The sequence below is a fragment of the Suricata suricatta genome, chromosome 9 (genome assembly GCF_006229205.1).
Source record: "Suricata suricatta isolate VVHF042 chromosome 9, meerkat_22Aug2017_6uvM2_HiC, whole genome shotgun sequence".
NCBI lineage: Eukaryota > Metazoa > Chordata > Mammalia > Carnivora > Herpestidae > Suricata > Suricata suricatta.
This window is the reverse complement of record NC_043708.1, coordinates 79,678,790-79,690,167: the sequence shown is the minus strand read 5'-3', so window position 1 is coordinate 79,690,167 and position 11,378 is coordinate 79,678,790. Positions and strand designations below refer to the sequence as shown.

The 11,378-nt window shown below is 41.3% G+C and overlaps 1 long non-coding RNA gene across 1 annotated transcript in view; it reads left to right on the top strand.

The window, feature by feature from the left end:
• The first annotated feature begins 268 nt into the window (after positions 1-268).
• The window catches only part of LOC115302441, a 150,775-nt gene continuing 139,665 nt past the window's right edge, over positions 269-11,378 (top strand). Inside the window, exon 1 of the long non-coding RNA XR_003913459.1 lies at positions 269-640. This is a non-coding gene — a long non-coding RNA (uncharacterized LOC115302441). The remainder of the gene's footprint in view (positions 641-11,378) is intronic.

Below are 11,378 nucleotides of genomic sequence, written 5' to 3'. Positions count from 1 at the left end.
CCAAAGTTAAGTTGCTTTTCACTAAACTCCTAGTAGGTTTCCTGTAACCTTTTTTCAGGGGCTCAAGAACTGTCCCGCCTCAAGCTTCATTCACCTTTTGTTACGTGTGTGTTTTGTGTCCGCCAGATTTTCAGGTTGGCGACCAGTGAGTGACATTTCTTCTTCTCCTGTTTATCTTTCTATACCTCCCGCCCTATATCTCTGCGGGCCCAGCCTTTATCATCTGGTATGAACTCACCAGGCCAGTTCTAATGGTTGCTGCAAATAGAATACCAAATATTCTGGAAATTTTCAGATACAGCTTCTCAATCATAGCTGTTCATTAGCAATCACCAGAGGAGTTTTTAAAACTCCTGGTGCCCGGCTGCACTTGAAACCAATGAACTCAGGCATGCGCCATGGGGATCCAGGTGGCTCCTGTTAAGAAACAGAGCTCCCTGAGAAGTAGTCCCGTCGTCTTCCGTGTCCTGGCTGCTGAGATCGTGGTTTCACTCTGGCGGTTTTCAGTAACCTGTGGCCAACTGGGGTCCCGAAGTAGACGATCCGCCTGCCGGTCCACTGTAGCCTCACGCTGCGTCACAAGGCCCACGTCATTCACCTCACCCTTGTCATCTCACAGAGGCACAAGAAGGAACACAGGGTAAGTAAAGTAAAATGAGATATTTTGAGACAGAGGCCACATTCATGTAACTTTGTATTATATCGTTAAAATTATTTATTACATTATTAGTTATTGTCGCTCATCTCTTAGTGTGCCTGACTCACAGATCTCATGTTATCGTGGATATGTCTGCAGAGGCAAAACATAGTGTATACGGGGTTCAGCGCTGTCTGAGGCTTCAGGCATCCACTGCGGGGGGGGGGGGGGGGGGGGGGGGGGGGGGGGGGGGGGGGGGGGGGGGGGGGGGGAGTCTTGGAATGTTTCCCCTGTGGATAAGGGAGGTCTTCTGTACTTTTGTATGTAGCATGCTAATATTTGTCTTTATTTCTTTATCTTAAACCAACATTTACCACATCCTTGAAGGACATATTGGAATATTAGTTGGCAGAAAGCACAGCAGTGCAGGAATTAATTACTTCATGATCTCATTGCAGTGTCAATACTTCTGAGGTCATGTTGGCTAAATGCCCCTCAGTGTCCTCTATCCAGCAGCCACTTTGGTGGCTGACAGTCTGAGAGACTTGCCTCATGAGAGCAAATAAGAAAAAAAAAAAAAGCCACCAAGACGTGTAGATATGAAACACGTCAGATTTCAAAGACTGCTGGCCCATTGTGTAAAATGCAGTGACACATTCGGGCAAATATTTATTTTCACCTTTATCCCCCGGAGCCTTTGTTCTCGTTGAAACACCAAATGGCGATTGACTTCTTTTCAAAGGGAAAAAGGAAAGTAATAAATCTTTCACTACCTTTTCCAGAAGAACTCTTGAAGAACCTAGATTTCCTGTTTGTGCTTTTTGTGATGACATGAGTGTCCCTGTTTCAAGCTTCATGGTTCAGTTAGTTCTCCAACCTCAAGGACAAGTGAGGCTTCCTTTTAGCTGGGGATAGAAAGTTGGTTGAAAAACACCCAGCAAATATTTGCCACATATTTTTGGATTCCTGACCTGCACAAACCAATTTTGGGCTCTTTTCTTTTTAATGAGAAGGTGAGTGGAGGAGTGAGTGGAGGAGTAAGTTTCAAGGACCTGGAGGAATGTTTTCAGCCCTGAGTCCTCTGGGACTTAGCAAGGTGCTGGCAAATGGTATGAGACCATGGATGATTGTGGAAAGGCTGAAACTTTTGTGCTTGACAAGCCCTCTTTTCTTTTCTATCCATCCACCTGTGAATTTTGGGCCTACTATATCTCTTTTCACACTCTCCTCTGGTTTTTTAGTAGTGATGGTATCAAAGGACTAGCAATCAGGAAGTTTCCTGGTAGGAGAGAGGTGGGAGGCAAGATTGCATCATTCAGCAGAAGCTTAGCAATTCCTTTTTAGAACTATTTTTTTGATATAGATATCAATATATATATATCTATATATGTTCAATGTCAGTTTATTTTTGACAGAGAACACAGGCAGGAGAGGGACAGAGAGACAGAGGGAGACACAGAATCTGAAGCAGGCTCTGGGCTCTGAGCTATCAGCACAGAGCCCAATGCAGGGGTCAACCCCACAAACTGCGAGATCATGGCCTGAGCCAAAACTGGGTGCTCAACTGACTGAGCCACCCAGATGCTCCTGCTTGGTTTTTGGTGTGTGTGTGTGTGTGTGTGTGTGTGTGTGTGTGTTTGTGTGTGTGTGGTTTTTTTCTTTTTTTTTTAAAGGAAAACTGTGATTTCTAGATGAGTGAAACTTTTATTCTTGACACTGGGATTTAATAAGTCCTGAGGGTTCTAAGTAGGCCTGTTAATTCTAGAAGATAGTATATTCAGGGATGTTTGAAGCAAAAACATTTCAGGGGGAACGGGCTATGTACAGAATAGAATATATGACACAAGTTTTCCGCCTTCCAGAAACTTACAGTCTTGTTGAGGGAAAACCTGTCCATGACAGTGTTAAAAACACCAGCATGTTGGGAGATGCCCCCAGTGTGGTTTGGCGTCATCAAGGAGGTGCTGGGATGGGGAAAGGACATCTGCTGCATTAGTGTGGACTACGGTGGCTTGGACCAGACCTGAGGTTCAGAGTTTCACACCAAGAAACTGGAACCCTTATATCCATTTGACTTCTAAACATTTGTTTCAGGAGTTAGCTGCTATTGTGTCTTGAGGTCTGCAGGGTTTTGGACTTTGATTAGAATATGTTCTAGGACTCATGGTCACCCCTCCCAGGATGTTGGACCAGCACCATGCTGAGAGCTAGATGCTCTGGAGCATAAATGGCAAGAGACAGAATGATAAAGCGGGACACTGGGGAGCTGTTTTTACTGTTTTGTTACAAGACTTCCTAAGAGCATCTTGCTCCCCATTTGGCTTGGCCTTATTTCTTTTGAGTTCTCTGCCTATCATCTGTGGGCTGGAGGTAATTTTTGCTGTTGATCTCCTCCTCCTAAAGAAGAATCCATAATTTGTAGCTCAGGATAGCTCTCTGGATGATTCTGCAGCTTTAGCTCAGAAAGCCACACTGTCTCCTCAAGGATGATGCCCTACTATGCCCTTAGAGAGCAGATCTGGCATATGGCTTGCCTGCGAATCTTGTTTAAAAGGCCCTGATTTATTAAGTCTGAGATGCAGCCCGATATTTTGCATTTTTGTATTAAAAATTTTTTTAATGTTTTGCTTTTGAAAGAAAGAGAGCCTGAGTGGGAGAGAGGGAGATACAGAATTGGAAGCAGGCTCCAGGCTCTGAACTGTCAGTACCGAGCCCACCATGGGGCTCAAACCCATGAGCCGTGAGATCATGACCTGAGCTAAATTTGGATGCTTAACTGAGCCAGCCAGGCACCCCCAATATTTTGCATTTTTAATAAGTCCTGATATGATGCCAATGCTGACGGTGGAGGACCACACTTAGTAGCAAGCCTCAGACCAGACCATAGTACTATGGCAACACAGTGGCCCAGTAGTTGCTATGGCAACTATACATGAGTGTAGGAAGGAGCAAGATGGAGTGGAAATACTTTGCATGTGAGATCCTAGCCACCCAGGCTCCTACATAGGCTTGCCAATGAGTCATGGCCACTAACCACCCAGACCTTTGCTTCTCATTAGAAGGCATTTCCCCAGACTGTGCCTATGCTGAAGGCTCAGCATTACCCTGCTTTTTCCATCAGAAGCCCAATGAAGAAGCTTACGACTGTCCAGTAGTGAAAAAGGCAGGAGTAAGCCGAATGCTTATTTGATTTTGCCTTTCCTCTTCATCGGTTGCATTGTAAATTGGAGGATGAATTTAGTGGTTCCTTCCACTCTGTTCAACTTGGTGTTTATTGCATTTTGCTCTAGAACTAACACTGTGCTAAGTTTGTGGAACTCCCATCAAGGGTGAAAAGTAGTCCCTGTTTCTGGGGACTTACTGTATTGGAAGAAGAAAACAGAACACTTACAAGCAGTGAAAGAAATATATGAGAAATTGAAGATAGCCAAGTACGAAACCTATGACATGAACATGTAGTGCTGTGAAAAGTCAGGGAGGCTCAGCTCTTCCCATCGAGGGTTACAGTTTTTAAATGGAGATCTCTATTGTTTGACTTGCTTTGGGTTTTAGAGATGTCGTGCATACAGAAATTCTAATCCTGGGTGGGAAAGAGAAAGGCCGAAACACACTTCATTTGTTTCAGGCAACAAGAGCCCCACAGTGAATGCAAACCACACCTCCTACACCCCAGAGCTTCCCATCCTCCAGTGAATGAAGCGTTTCTTTAAATGAAACCACCTCTAGATAATGAGATCATGGCCACATTGTGCTCAGTTTGATTGGGCACTCCCACAGCTTGTAGGGGATTCAAACCTGAAGTGAGTTCTTTCCAGAGAGCATGAATAATAATGGGGCTTAATGGGAAAGGCCATCTCAGTATCTGAGGGCAGATACCTTATAGTGTATAGATGGGGAGGACAAAAGGAGAAGGGGCTGGGAAAGGCCCTCAAAGACAGAGAGGGATGCCTCTTTTATCTTGTCCATGAAAGCCCAGTGAAAGAACAATGCCATTCAGTGCTTAGATGGCTCTGTACACTTTTATAAGCATCAGCTGGTGAAGTCACATGACACCTCTTGATAGCAAATGCACATTGGTCTTTCCCTATTTCTAAGAGGGAATTATGGGCACCGAGCCTATGTGTTTGGCAAAAACACTCATTCCTTGGCCTGCCAAACTGGGAGAACAGGCCACTCCCAACATGGCAGGCATGCCAGTGGCTTAGCCGCATCATGTATGAACCAAACACTGGTCCTCCACACCTCCCAGCATGAGGAACAAATACCAGGTTCTCGGAGTTGTGCCATGGAGCCTCGCTCTCCCTGCTAGGACTGGGGGAGAAGATAGCACCTCCCCTGCTCCCTGCCTCACTAAGGGCTTAGGAGACTCACTCCTAGTTCCCTTCAGAGAGTCCTCCTCAGATTCTCTCTCTTCTCTGCACTGTGCCTTGTTCTTATATCCTTTTCTGGCCAAGAGTCACAGGACCTCTTGCTGAATGTTTCCTGCATAGATTTTTTCCATATGGGGTCTGTTTCAGGCTCACTTTGGTACCTGAAATCTGCTGTGGCTGAGCCTCAGGCTAGACTGAGGCGGGAAGACTGCTCCTGTAAAACCTTGGATCACACCAGCAGCTGTTTTCCATCGTAGGGAAAAGGCTGATAGGAAACTGCCAGAATTTATCTTCAGGCTGAACTTGAAAGAAACCCTTCTCATTTGCTGGTCTTACCTTCTCTATCAGGAATATTTGGAGGCCCACCGGTTTCCAACTGGAAGCCCACAGGCCAAATCTGGCTTGCAGATGCACGTTTTTGTTTTGTTTTGTTTTGAGCTGGTCTTGCAGTTTGCAAAAATCTGGATTCGTTCTTAACATTTTTAAATAAGTGTATTTTTACCTAAAAATTGGAATTTCTCGCTTCTTTTGAAAAAACTGTGAGGAGCTGGCACCCCTGGGCCCTTGCTCCTGCTTTGGGATGTTGAACACAGGCGGTGAGAGCAGCCCTATGCTCTTCACTGTCTCTGCCACTCGTGGCCCACTGTGTCCGTTTCTTTACTAGCCCAGCTTCTGTGAACATTTGAGTTTTTGACCTGATGCGTTACAAATACATCTTGCATTTATTTCATCTTGATATCATGGCTGGTGTGTTTAAGGCAGTGTCAGTCAATGTCAGTTTGGGCAGGAGTGAGTGGTTAAAGAAAAGTAGAATGCTACTTTGGGGACAGCTTAGAAATGGTTCACACTGGAAGCACAGAAATAATTTATGAGTGTACTTTAGACCATCTATGGGAAAGGACCAATTTGCTTGATTTTTCCTTTTTATTACATCACAGACCTATACTTTTGTAAAATACAATATATACAAATTCCTAGAAAAATAAAGAGAATGAAAGATATAAAGTATAAGCAAAAGTTTATTATTAGAGTCTATGAAGATTAAAATCATTTATTTTAAATATGTAAAATTATTTATTTTAAATATGTAAAATTATTAATTACAAAGCTTATATTGTCCATTTAATGTATGCACATAGACTATAACTACAGGGAATCACCATTATATTCATAGCTTTCTGTCCTTCTGCAGTTATACACTAATGGCAAGTTACGAATGAAATAGCAATTTTGCAAATTTAGTGCCTATATGCATGCTTTTAACAAGTACCATGTGTATTAATATTTATAGTTTTTAGTGCAACAAGTAAGCAAGTTTCTTGCTTGTTAATTTCACTAATACTGTTGAGTTGGCAATGACATTACTCATGGGGAAGATGTTCCTGGGTTTTGTTTCAGCACCGTGCACAGTAGAGAATCTAGTCTCTCAGAGGTATCTTGCCGTGAATGGGTGAACTAATCTTAAAGTAACTTCAGCAAACTCAGGATATTCACTCTTGACTTTTCTCCAAAAAAATTAAGTAATATAGTATTTCCAAAATTCATCTTTAATCCTTAATTAGTAGCAAATTTGGACAATATATCCTGCAAAGTTAAAGTTAAAATTAATTTAACTTCACGGGGCACCTGGGTGACACAGTTGGTTGAGCATCCAACTTCAGCTCAGGTCATGATCCTGCAGTTTGTGAGTTCAAACCTTGCATTGGACTCTGTGCTGACAGCTCAGAGCCTGGAACCTGCTTTGGATTCTGTGTCTCCCTCTCTCTGCCTCTTCCCTGCTTGCACTCTGTCTCTCTCTATCTCAAAACAAAGAAACAAACATTTTAAAAAATTAACTTCAATAAAAGAAATGGATTTTGGATCCATTTGGATCTATTTCCTGTTCATGAATATTCTTTTAATGGAAGGGAAAATTCAAGACCTGCTACAGAAATTTTAAGATGTATGATAATAACTTTGTAGATGTATAATTTCAAAATTAGCACTTCTTTATTAACTATTATTAAATTATGTGACTATGGACACCCTGTGGGAACTGTTTGTTTAAGCTTCTATACTTTTATTTTTGCCCTTTCATCTGACCTGCTATTGAAAACCTGTCACATCCTGTATTTGAATGGAAGTATTAAGATCTTTAAAAATATAAAATGTATCAAACAAATTAGCATGACAGACCATCTGATTTATATCTTTGAAATGTTGAAACTGGTTCTTGTCTTGCAGAAACACAATAGGTTTGTTCAGGAGTTCAGAAAATCCTGATGGAACTTTTCACCTCAGGAACAATCATATCTTAGTAGCTGTTTGTAATCAGCTTCCATGTTATTACAAATGAAAAAGAATGACTTTAAATTTAGTGCATTAACTGTAATGTAATTTACAGTGTGTGCTAAGTGTGCTTTGTAGCCCAGCCAACATTTCTGTTTTGTTTTGTAATAAGACTCTTGATGAAGGAGGCATTGCCTTGATTTACATTGTGGTACAGCTGTTCCAGAGTGCTTTCTGGTTACTATAGTACTTTACTGTTACTATAGTATTGCCATTAGGACATAGTCCTAAAATCGAAAGCCCATGTCTCATTTGTTGATTCATCTTACATTGTTCTATATAGTTTAGAATGGGTTGTTTTTGAAGATGAAACTTAAAAATCAGTTCTTCCTTTATATCATCATCATCATGTTTAAATTACACATATATTTTTGAGAGATAGAATGCGAGTGGGGTAGGGGCAGAGAGACAGAGACACAGAATTCGAAGCAGGATCTAGGCTCTGAGCTGTACAGCTCGGGGCTCGAACCCACAAGCGGTGAGATCATGACCTGAGCTGAAGTCAGTCGCTTAACCGACTGAGCCAACCAGGTGCCTCTATTCTATGTTTTTTTATTTTAAGTTTTATTTAAATTTTTAGTTAACATATAGAGTAATATTATTTTTTGTAGTAGAATTTTATGATTCATCACCTACATTCAACACTCAAGGCTCATCGCAAGTGCCCTCCTTAATCTCCATCATCCGTTTAACCCATCCTCTACCCACTTCCTCTCCAGCAGCCCTCAGTTTGTTCTCTAGAGTTAAGGCTCTGTTTTATGTTTTACTGTCTTTTTTCCCCCCCTATGTTTACCTGTTTTTTTTTTCACCTTTTTATTTTTTAATGTTTGTTTATTTTTGAGAGAGAGACAGAGTGTGAGAGGGAAGGGGCAGAGAGACAAAGATACAGAATCCAAAGCAGGCTCCAGACTCTGAGCTGTTGGCACAGAGCCAGACGAAGAACACGAACTCACAGACCAGGAGATCATGACCTGAGTCTCTCAAAAATGAATAAATGTTTTTAAAAATTGAAAAGTAAATAAACATAAAAATTTTAATATGTATTTGTATAATATACAAAAAATAAATAAAAGATGGCTTTATCTTTAAAAAGAAGACATACATGTATTCTATGAAAGTTAAAGATATGGGGGCTCCTGGTTGGCTCAGTCAGTTAAGTGTCTGACTTGAGCTCAGGTCATGATCTCACAGTTCATGGGTTCGAGCCTTGCATTGGGCTCTGTGTTGATAGCTAGCTCAGAGCCTGGAGCCTGTCTTTGGGCTCTGTGTCTCCCTCTCTCTCTGATCCACCCCTGCTCATGCTGTCTTTCTCTCAAAAATAAATAAAACATTAAAAATTTTTCAAAAAAATTAAAGATATGCCTATAATCCTAAAAAAAAATAAATTACACATATATTAAAGGAATTGCCATTTTAGTAGTATTTATACATCTGTCTAGCCACAGTGAAAATGGTCTTACTGGCTTTATTTTATAGTTGACCCTGCATAATATTAAGCTTTGGTGTCCCTGGAAAATAGCAATTGAGCTGTATTATTTGATGAAATTCTTTCAGCATTTCGAGCCAAACATCTCTGATACAGTCTCTCAGTACTATTTTAGCAAATGTAAGTAGGATTTTAGTTTTAGCAACTCAAAGTGCTATTTTAGAAGAAGCTCACAAAGCATACTAGTTTCTTCTGGCTTTTTAATGTAATATGCTATTTTGAAAATTATTCCTTTGGTTTTGAATTTACTTTTTATAATTTGGAGAAAAATATCCCTTAGGTCTTAATAGTTTCATAAGTCAAAACATCTCTTCAACTAATATACCGTCATTTTAGCTTTTAAACACCAGTTATGGCTTCAAAACTCAGCTCAGTATACAAAGGATCATACTTCCAAGTAAAACTATACAACTTTTTGGTCCTTATTTCTTTGAAGTGTTGTTCATCACCATCATTTAGTTAAGATTATAGTTGTGATCAAAATAGTCGAATCTGTTCTTGGCAAAAATGTTCAGTGAAGTTTATTTTCTATCTGTAAATTGTGGTTACAATCAATACAGATTTCCGCTGTAGAAAAGTAGTGTTCTATGAACCTTTCAAAAGTGAAAGTGGCATAAGGTAAAGAAGCACTTGACATTAATTTATGTGGAAACATATTTTGAACATTCCCAGATTGAAAAGATATTCTCTTCTCGGTTTCTCTGATACCTTAGGAAACCGCTTGCTAACGGATGTGCAGAATAAATTGAGAGAAAGCACAGATGCTCACGGCCACAGCTCAGAGCTATGGCACCTTAGTGCTGAGATGCTGAGTGAGGTTCTCTGGGCAAGAGCTTGGTGGCCCGTCCTCACGGGTTAGGGGGCGTGCTGCGTCTGTAACAGCTTGCCACGACACAAAGGCTGAATGCTATTTTCACTTGTCCCCGTTTTTTGCAAATGCAAAAATCATCTTTGGATTTCTTTCAGTTAGTGAAAACAGGTACGAATGTAGATCTTTTGTAGAAGTGAAGTGGTGCAATGCGAACTTTAGGAAAGTGAGGGATACCTGTGATGCCAGTTTCAGATTCCTAATACGACTAGTGATGTTAAGACTTAAAGCAGGTTTGGTTAAGATGAAAACTATCCAAGTAACCTCAAAAGTCCCATGACATGAAGTTCTGTAACGGGTGATTAGTCGGCAGCTTATATTACATGTGATTTACCAGGAAAGTTCCCCAACATCCATGCTGGTTCGGTGAGACGGGTTGGACAATGTGAAATTGCTATAAAAGTTTCTCGGGGCCCCTGGGTGGCTCATTTGGTTAAGCAGCCAACTCTTGATTTTGGCTCAGGTCATGACCTCACTGTTTGTGAGTTCAGAGTAGGGCCCTGTGTCGATACTGTGGAGCCCACTTGGGATTCTGTCTCTCCCTCTCTCTCAAATGTATAAACTGAAAAACAATTTTTTTTAAAGCTTACTCCCACATTTTCTTATCTTGTCATGGGCCCATAACAAATGGCTTGTGGATTGTCACTGATCCACAGTTAACCTTTTGTGTAGCTCTGACATAGATGTCTCCCTAAAAACCCATAGGAAGCTATCATAAGTTCTCCAGTATTTGCTGAGAGTTACCGGGCCCAGTCATAGGATAAGATTAGGGATTACAGTTGGCCCTGAGTACCAAAACGAACAAGGCAAGTAATGTGCTGACGCAACACAGCAGTTACTTAATCATTTTAAAGGGGGGAGGGGCGTGGGTTATATAGTCAGTGGCCCAGGGTTCTTCTTGCTTATTGTTTCACTGGACATGGCTTTTTTTTCCAATTGTACCTCATGATTCAGGGTGGCCACTGGGACTCCAGGCATTACGTCCACATTCCAGTCAGCTAGAAAAGCCGAGGAGTGGGAGAGCTTGGAAGAGCTTTTTGAGGCACTTTTTGGAATTTGCATATATTGTTTCTACATACATTTCATTGACAAGAGCTTGAATTTTGAAGCCACCTGTACAAGTTGCAAGAAATGCTCTGAAATGTAATCATTCCAGGAAGCTGTGCTCACCTAAGATACCTTCAGAACATTAGGATATCAGGTAGAAAAGAATGTCATGGTTCCATTAGGTAGCACAAACTTGTTAGACATTCTTAGCATATGAGATAGTGTAGTTTGCCTCCTTCAGTGACAGGATCTACTCAGGGCCTATACAAATTTACCCAACTTAAAATTTTATAACTGACTTGCATTTTTAAGCAGCCACATAGTCACTGGGCACAGATTTCTAGTCCAGATGCTAGGTTGGTACAAAGCTTTCCAAATACACATATGTACGACTGTGGGAAAATGTGCACACCTGGAGCAACAGACACCCTCAGAGCCAAGTTTTAAAACCGGGAGGAAGATACTGTTTGTGAGAGGTGCTGGGGACAGAGCAGTGGACAAGGCGGTGTCTGTCATTAGAGAGCTTACAGTCTAGCAACAGAGATAACACGTGGACAGATAATGGCAATATGGTATGAAATGGGCTATGAGGAATACTGTCGGAGTGATTTTAAAGCAAATAAAAGACTTCCAGTTGGAGTC